Source organism: Sus scrofa, chromosome 3, assembly GCF_054392235.1.
Source record: "Sus scrofa isolate SSC_HxYL_T2T_F1_AM1 chromosome 3, Sscrofa_HxYL_maternal_Yorkshire_Landrace_v2.0, whole genome shotgun sequence".
NCBI lineage: Eukaryota > Metazoa > Chordata > Mammalia > Artiodactyla > Suidae > Sus > Sus scrofa.
This window is the reverse complement of record NC_139385.1, coordinates 4,346,095-4,352,859: the sequence shown is the minus strand read 5'-3', so window position 1 is coordinate 4,352,859 and position 6,765 is coordinate 4,346,095. Positions and strand designations below refer to the sequence as shown.

Genomic DNA, 6,765 nt, shown 5'->3' with positions numbered 1-6,765 from the left:
CCCCAAATAGAGACGCGGCGGTGGGTGGAGACTCGCCTTGGCCCGGGGTGTGGTTGAAGCATCCAGGCGGGGCCAGTCCTGGGGGCATGGCCTTGGTAGTGTCGGGTGGGCGTGACCGAGGGCGGGGCTCGGGCCAGGGGCGTGGTCAGCAGTGGAGCTTGGCTGGGGCTCAAAGAGGCATCTAACGCTGCAGAGGCTGCTCCTCAGAGAAGTGTTTGGGTCTAAGAGCCTTTGAGGGGCCAGAGGCCAGTGACCAGACGACAGCAAGCCTGCGGGCAGGTGAGGAGGGGGGCGGGGGGCGCCCGGACACACGGGCGGGGGAGAGGGGGTGGGCAGAGGGCGGGGCCTCTGACCTCGCACCCTCCCAGCTGCCCTGCCCTCCTGGCCATGTGGCGCCCGCTGGTCCTGATGCTGTGCGGATCCCTGCGGGCCCCCTTCCCCACCTACTCTGCCGCTCCCATCCCAGACGCCAAAACCCAGGAGAGCCTGCGAGCCTCCTCCAAGATCGTAACAGCCTGCTGTTGGGGGTTGGGGAGAGGAGAACAGAGGAGAGGGGCGGGCAGACAGCATGAGAGGAAGCCAGAGGAGCAGAGAGGACGGGAGAGACAGGGACAGGGCAGGTGAGGGGCGAGGATAAGGAGAAAATGGGACAGAAGAGCGCCGGGGCAGGGGCAGGGACGGATGAGAGCAGGGGACAAAATGGGGGCGGACTGCTTCAGCCCTGAGGGTCGGAGGATGGACAGGGGCATCCGCCAAGACCCCCTCTCCGCCGGCTCCAAGCCCTAGGAGGACCTGCCGCGGGGCCGGAGCTCTCGGCCCCGTGGCTGCAGGGCCTCCCCGGGAGCTGAGCCACACAGAGACCTGGGCGCCGGCTGGGGAGCCGCCCCCTTGCAGCCGACACCTGGAGCCGACTGGTTCTTACCCAGGTACCCAAGCTAGAGCCAAGAGAGGGTTGCGGGCGGCCGCAAGCGTGTCCCTCACTTTGGCTGCCATCTCGCGGTTTGAGGTGACTGCCCCGACGGTGCAGCCCCGAAGCCTGGGGGACACAGACCTGAAGCTTCCTGAGAAGCAGCCAGGGCTCCAGGTGGAGGTACCTGGGGCCTGTCCCGCCCCAAACAGCAGTCACCCAGGACCTACTTCTTGTCTCTTCCCAGGCTCAGCAGCAGGGGCTGGGGGCCAGGGTCAGTGCACGGGCAGGGCACAGACGTGTACCTTCACCATTCCCCATCCCAGCTCCATTTAGAAATAAATTTATTACAGCCAGCTGTGGAGTTGCCTTTTGGAGCCGGTCCCCAACGTGTAGCCGACGAAAGCAGCATCTTTCCTTTTACCTAATCCCTTTCACGAGCTGCTGAGGCAGGAACATGCAAGACTGTGTTACCAGAGAGAGTGGCACACGTTTAATTCTCAGGTAAGTCTTGTTGTGGAGAATGGAGGGCACACAGTTCCACCCAGCGTGTGCTGTCTGGAGGGGCGCCTTCCTGGGCTCCAGCCTCAGGCTTCAATTTGAAAATTGCTAAAGTGATGAAATTGCTAAAGTGATGATCTCATGGGACTGTTTAAAAATCCTAGAGTCCTACTGACCTAATGCTGAAAATTGTGGATGGATGTTGGGCAGCAGAGATGTGGAATAACAAGCCCCAAATTGAGAAGACCAAAAACGGAGCAGGTAGCCCCCTCAAGTGCAACTACGAAGTTCGTGGATAACTTACACAGAGGCGGGGGCAGTCAATGGCATTTGCAGCTGAACCCTGTGCTGCCAAACGGGGTACAGGGGGGATTAAAGAGGCCAAGGCTAGAAATAGAAACTGACTACCAAGGGAGAAGCACATCCCCAAGGATAGGAATGGGGCCGGGGTGGGGGGCAATTGCCTCTCTGGATTATTTGCTAAAATTAAGTTTTGAGGTTCCAGTGATGACAGATGCCTCTTCGCCTCTGCTCTGTGTTCTAGACTCCAGGGTTGGACCCTATGGCAGCCACAGGCGTGCCCAGCTATGCTCCATTCTCTGAGGGTCCCAGCCACTGTCTGGAGAGGTCCTTGCTCCATCCAAGCCAGAGGAGCTGCCCACAGTGACAGATGCCTTCGGATGGTGAGCCATCAGGAAAAGGGCAGGGGCCAGAGCTGGAGGCCAGAGTGGGCAGGGCCTGCAGGAAGAGCAGGGCTGATGGGTAGGCGTGCCTTCCTCTCGTCTGGCTTTCGTCTGTAAGATGCAGATCTGCTGACCTCAAAAGATTCATTTGTGGCGGAGGCGGCAGCCGTGAGGACCTTGTCCAGAGCAGAGCCCGCCTGGGGGAGGGAATCCAGGAGCCGTTTCCCGTGGGGCCTCCCTCTAGGGGGAGAAGCGGGTCCCTATCAGCTGCTGATGGATGACTGGTTTGCAATCCCTTCTGCCTGGATGACGCGTTCTAGAATCTGCTTAGGCTCTCTGATGCATCTCCCTGCGCGCCTGGCGCCTGCGTGCGCATGCTCTCAAGAGGAAAGGGAAGCAGGTTTGGGCTTTGATCAGGAGCCAGGAAAGTGCTTTCTGGGGGGGGGGGCGCAGGGAGTGGTACCCAAGGCTGGTAAAGCGGGGGGGGGGGGCACAGGGGCAGGGGTGATGGTTGGTAAGCGTCAGCAGCTGGCTCTCTGAGTGAACAGACCCCTGATTGGTAGCGTTTGCCAGTCTCTACAGTGTAAATAATCCTACTCCAGCTGATGAAAAGATACCAATGTGATATGTACCTGCTGCTTCTTGGAAAAGACAACTCCCTGGTCCCCCGGAGCCCACGGTCTCACACCGTCAGTGACTTTAAGGTCGCTGGCAGGCAGCTCTTCCGCGCAATTGTGCTTCCAGCTATCTCCATGCTTTTTTTCACTAAGGTGGTACCGTTTGCTGCACATCTGTTCCTTTGACCGTATTTGGAGCCTTGATGCCCAGTCATCTGAGGAGGAGGTGCCAAGTATTCTATTATTTTATTTCCGGAAGTGAGTTGCACTCTTGGGATATCCTTTGGGATCTGGAAAGATCTTAAGCTCTGGGCAACACTTGTTTCTCACCCCTCATGTTTCTAGAAAGGGGTTTTCACACCTCTCAGGAAATACAGAATGCCCTCCCACCCCCTTAGCCCCCTCCTCACCAGGACGTGCGGGTTATTTGTGAGTTTTGACAAGGAGCTGAGTACTGAGCAGACCCACCCCCGCCCCCGTCCTCTGTCCTTGGGCCCTTCTTTCCCTCACAGGAGACACCTGTCACTGTCCACTTCACCTGTGTCTGGCAGGTGCAAAGCATGGGGCAGCCTGCATGGCCTCAAGTCTAGATCATTCCTCCAGTTCAGAGCTAGTCATAATAAAGGGATATTTCCAGGAGTTCTCGTAGTGGCGCAGTGGAAATGAATCCGACTAGGAACCATGAGGTTGTGGGTTGGATCCCTGACCTCACTGTGAGTTAAGAATCCCGTCTTGCAGTGAGCTGTGGTGCCCGTGTTGCTGTGGCTGTGGTGTAGGCCAGCAGTTATAGCTCCGATTAGACCCCTAGTCTGGGAACCTCCATATGCTGCCAGTGCGGCCCTAAAAAGCAAAAAAAAAAAAAAAAAAGAGGGCTATTTCCATGTCTGTGTGTCTCAGTGGATCGCCAGCTTCCCCAGGAGGAGAGGGTTGTTAGCTGCCTTTTCACGCACACCCAAATCTGAGTTTTTACATTCACTTCCTGCATAAGTGAGTGTGTCAGCTTCAGCCCCTTTGCTCTGTTTACTTCATCCACCACCTGCAGATAATGGTGCCAAAACTCTAATTATATGCCTCAGAATCTGCAGGATGCAACACCTCACCTTCCCTCAAACCTACCAGCCAGCCTGTAACAGACTCCACTCCACCTGAAAACCCACAGCGCGGAATTATTTTTAAAAGGGGCTTAAACCCCAAAGATAAAGAGAACATTTAAGAGTTAGAAGGGAGAGGTCCACGCCGTGTTAGAAGAACAAGAGTGTGCTAATGGACATTGCCCAAGCCAGCAAACCAGAGGAAGCGTCCCTCCTGCGGAAGTGAAATGCGCTGGGGGGACTCAAGGCAGCAGAAGAGCAGGGCTGGAGGACCCAGGGACCCAGTGGGTGGGGCTGGGGAGTCAAGCCGAAAGCAGGAGGCTGGATAAACGTCTGAGTGGAGAGCAGTGAGACGTCTGGACCCCCCTCAAACCCTGCACGGACACTCGCCCCAGCCCAAGCTGGAAGGAGGAGAAAGCGGCTCCGCGCTTGGAGGTGGCGGCTCCGAGCCGAGGCAAGACGGGACTTCACGTGGAAGCCGCACGCCCAAAGGTGAGACCACGACCCCTCTCTTGCACGGCTCGGCTGCAGAGCGGAGAGCACCCTCACCCTTCACCCCAGGCTGGTTTAGGCTTCTCCGAGGAGAGGTGGGCCCGCGGGCGAAAAGCCAGCGGCCCGGGGGGCGGGGGTGGGGTCCCCGTGGTCCCTGGGGAAACCGTGGGTCAGCCCTGCCCTCTGGGGGCAGCACGCGGAACTGCATCACCAACTCCTGTTGATTGATTCTGAAATTGCCCGCTGGGGTCGCTCTGTGTCAGGACCTGGGGCTACCCCCGTCATGAGCGCCCTGTGGGCTAACAATCTAATGAGGGGACAGACGACATTTTGATTAAAAACAATTACTGCTGTAGAGGGCTCAAGTGTCTGAGGGATGTGATAAAGGAGGGACCATGTGAAAATCAGGGACGTTGGATGACGTTTGAAGGATGGCCTCTGGGCTCCAGGGGCTAATCTTTATCCCCGGGGGCTACTCTGGGCTGAGAAGCAGGGTTTTTCCCCAGGCTCCCCATCCTGGACCCCTCCTCCGTGTCCCAGGCTCCGAGCTGGGCTATGGACCCCTTGGTGCTGGGGCCTCTGGGCTGCCTCTGCCTGGGGCCTGGGCTCACCTCTCCTCAGAAAGGGTTCCCGGGTTCGGATCCAGGTCCGCAGCTGTGACACTTGGCTTTCCACCTGGGGTTAGAGGAAGGCTCTGGGCTCCGTTTTCCTCGGGCTGAACCCCAGGGAACAGATAAGGAGTAAGGTGGATGGAGGCTGGGGGACCCATCCAGAGGGCTGCTGGGAGCAGCTGGCACCATCCCCGTGGCCACAGCCCTGGGTGGGGGCGGCTCCGCGGCAGCAGCCAGTTCATCCAGATGACAGCCTCCCTTTCCATCCAGGCCTGTGCCTGCAAATTCTGGGGGCGGGGACCTGGAGCCACACAAGGGAGACCCACATGGGCTCTTCCTCCTCAGCACCTGCCCCCAGGATCCTTGCTACCAACCAGCCCCACCCAGGGGGTCTCCAGTAGGGGTTCTGCCAGGGGGTTGTTGGCACCAACAGAACAGAGAGAATGCCCTTCAGAAGCAAAGGAAAGCTTTCCATTCTTTAATCAAGGAATGAAAAGGTGTGAGCTTGGGGACTAGAACACCCCCAAAGGCAGAAAGACCAGGGTAGGGGCTGCTTTATAGGGGGAAGAGCGTGGACATCGCAGCTCAGGGCTGCAGATGGCAGTGCTGGGTGCAGCTTCTGCACGTGGCCCACCAAGCCCAAGTGTCCTGGCAGCCGTTTCACACTGGGAACTCTGGTCCAGAGCACCGGGTGCCAGGACTCTGCTCCCAGCACCCCATGAGCAAGTGAAGCTGACTAAGCACAAGTGGAAAAAAAAATTAGGCTTGATTTTTACTTTTTTGCTTTTTTTTAAGGGCCACACCTGTGGCATATTGAGGTTCCCAGGCTAAGGGTCAAATGGGAGCTGTAGCCGCTGGCCTCCACCACAGCCACAGCAACGCCAGATCTGAGCCCCATCTGTAACCTACACCACAGCTCATGGTAACGCCAGATCCTTAACCCACTGAGCAAGGCCAGGGATGGAACCCACATCCTCATGGTTCCTAGTCAGATTCGTTTCCACTGTGCCACAAAGGGAACTCCAAATGCTTTCTTGTTTTTCTTTTGTCTTTTAGGCCTGCACCTGCAGCATATGGAAGTTCCCAGGCTACAGGTCAAATCGGAGCTGCAGATGCCAGCCTATGCCACAGCCAAAGCCACATCCACTCAGGATCCAAGCTGTGTCTGTGACCTACACCACAGCTCATGGCAATGCTCAATCCTTAACCCACTGAGCAATGCCAGGGATTGAACCCACATCCTCATGGATACGAGTCCAGTTCGTTAACCACTGAGCCACGATGGGAACTTTTACTTTTATTTTATCACACAGATTCTTTTTATTTCTGGGGAACTGTCAGTGGGTGACACTTGTGACACCCACCCAGGTCTTTGGACACTTTGATCAACAGAAATTTATCAGAGGCCAGATGAGGGATTCAGGTACGGCTTTATTGGGACTCATGCTGCAGCATCAGGAACAGAAGCAAGTGACAAGTGCCCTTGCTTGCTGGTTTGGGGGGGGTGGAGGGGTGAGGAGCTGGTTTCTTAAATGGGATGAGGGTGGGGCTGATGAGTGGGTTGACCAGAGGGGTGGCTTAGGGAGTCTGCCCACCCCCTTGGTGGTACTCTGTGCAGGGAGCATGCCCAGTACCATGCTTTTGCTGCCAGCCCCTCAGAAGGGGCAGGTGGTTTGTGACCTTTTTGTATCTTATTGTGCATAATTGCCCCCAACTGCTCACGCCTGCAGTTATTTTTAGGCCCTCATAGTTCCTTTGTATTCTGTTGCTTGAGGAGATGTTTGTCCAGATGCAAGCCCTGCACTGAAGGGGCCCAGGTCCCAGCCTAGCTCCCTCCGGTCTGGGAGAAGCAGGAACTGAGTT

At 57.1% G+C, this 6,765-nt stretch overlaps 1 protein-coding gene across 27 annotated transcripts in view; it reads left to right on the top strand.

Moving 5' to 3' along the window:
• The first annotated feature begins 153 nt into the window (after positions 1 to 153).
• OR10AH1 (olfactory receptor family 10 subfamily AH member 1) overlaps positions 154 to 6,765 on the top strand; it is a 36,527-nt gene continuing 29,915 nt past the window's right edge. For 2 of the 27 annotated variants that reach the window (XM_085016421.1, XM_085016401.1), the window contains exons 1-6: positions 582 to 620; positions 1,261 to 1,411; positions 1,573 to 1,669; positions 1,960 to 2,091; positions 2,862 to 2,966; positions 3,785 to 4,291. The gene's annotated coding sequence lies outside the window, so the exon portion shown is untranslated. Of the gene's footprint in view, positions 280 to 581; positions 927 to 1,260; positions 1,412 to 1,572; positions 1,670 to 1,952; positions 2,092 to 2,673; positions 4,292 to 6,765 lie in introns of those variants that run through there. The other 25 variants (XM_085016414.1, XM_085016394.1, XM_085016415.1 and 22 more) reach the window with 21 other exon arrangements.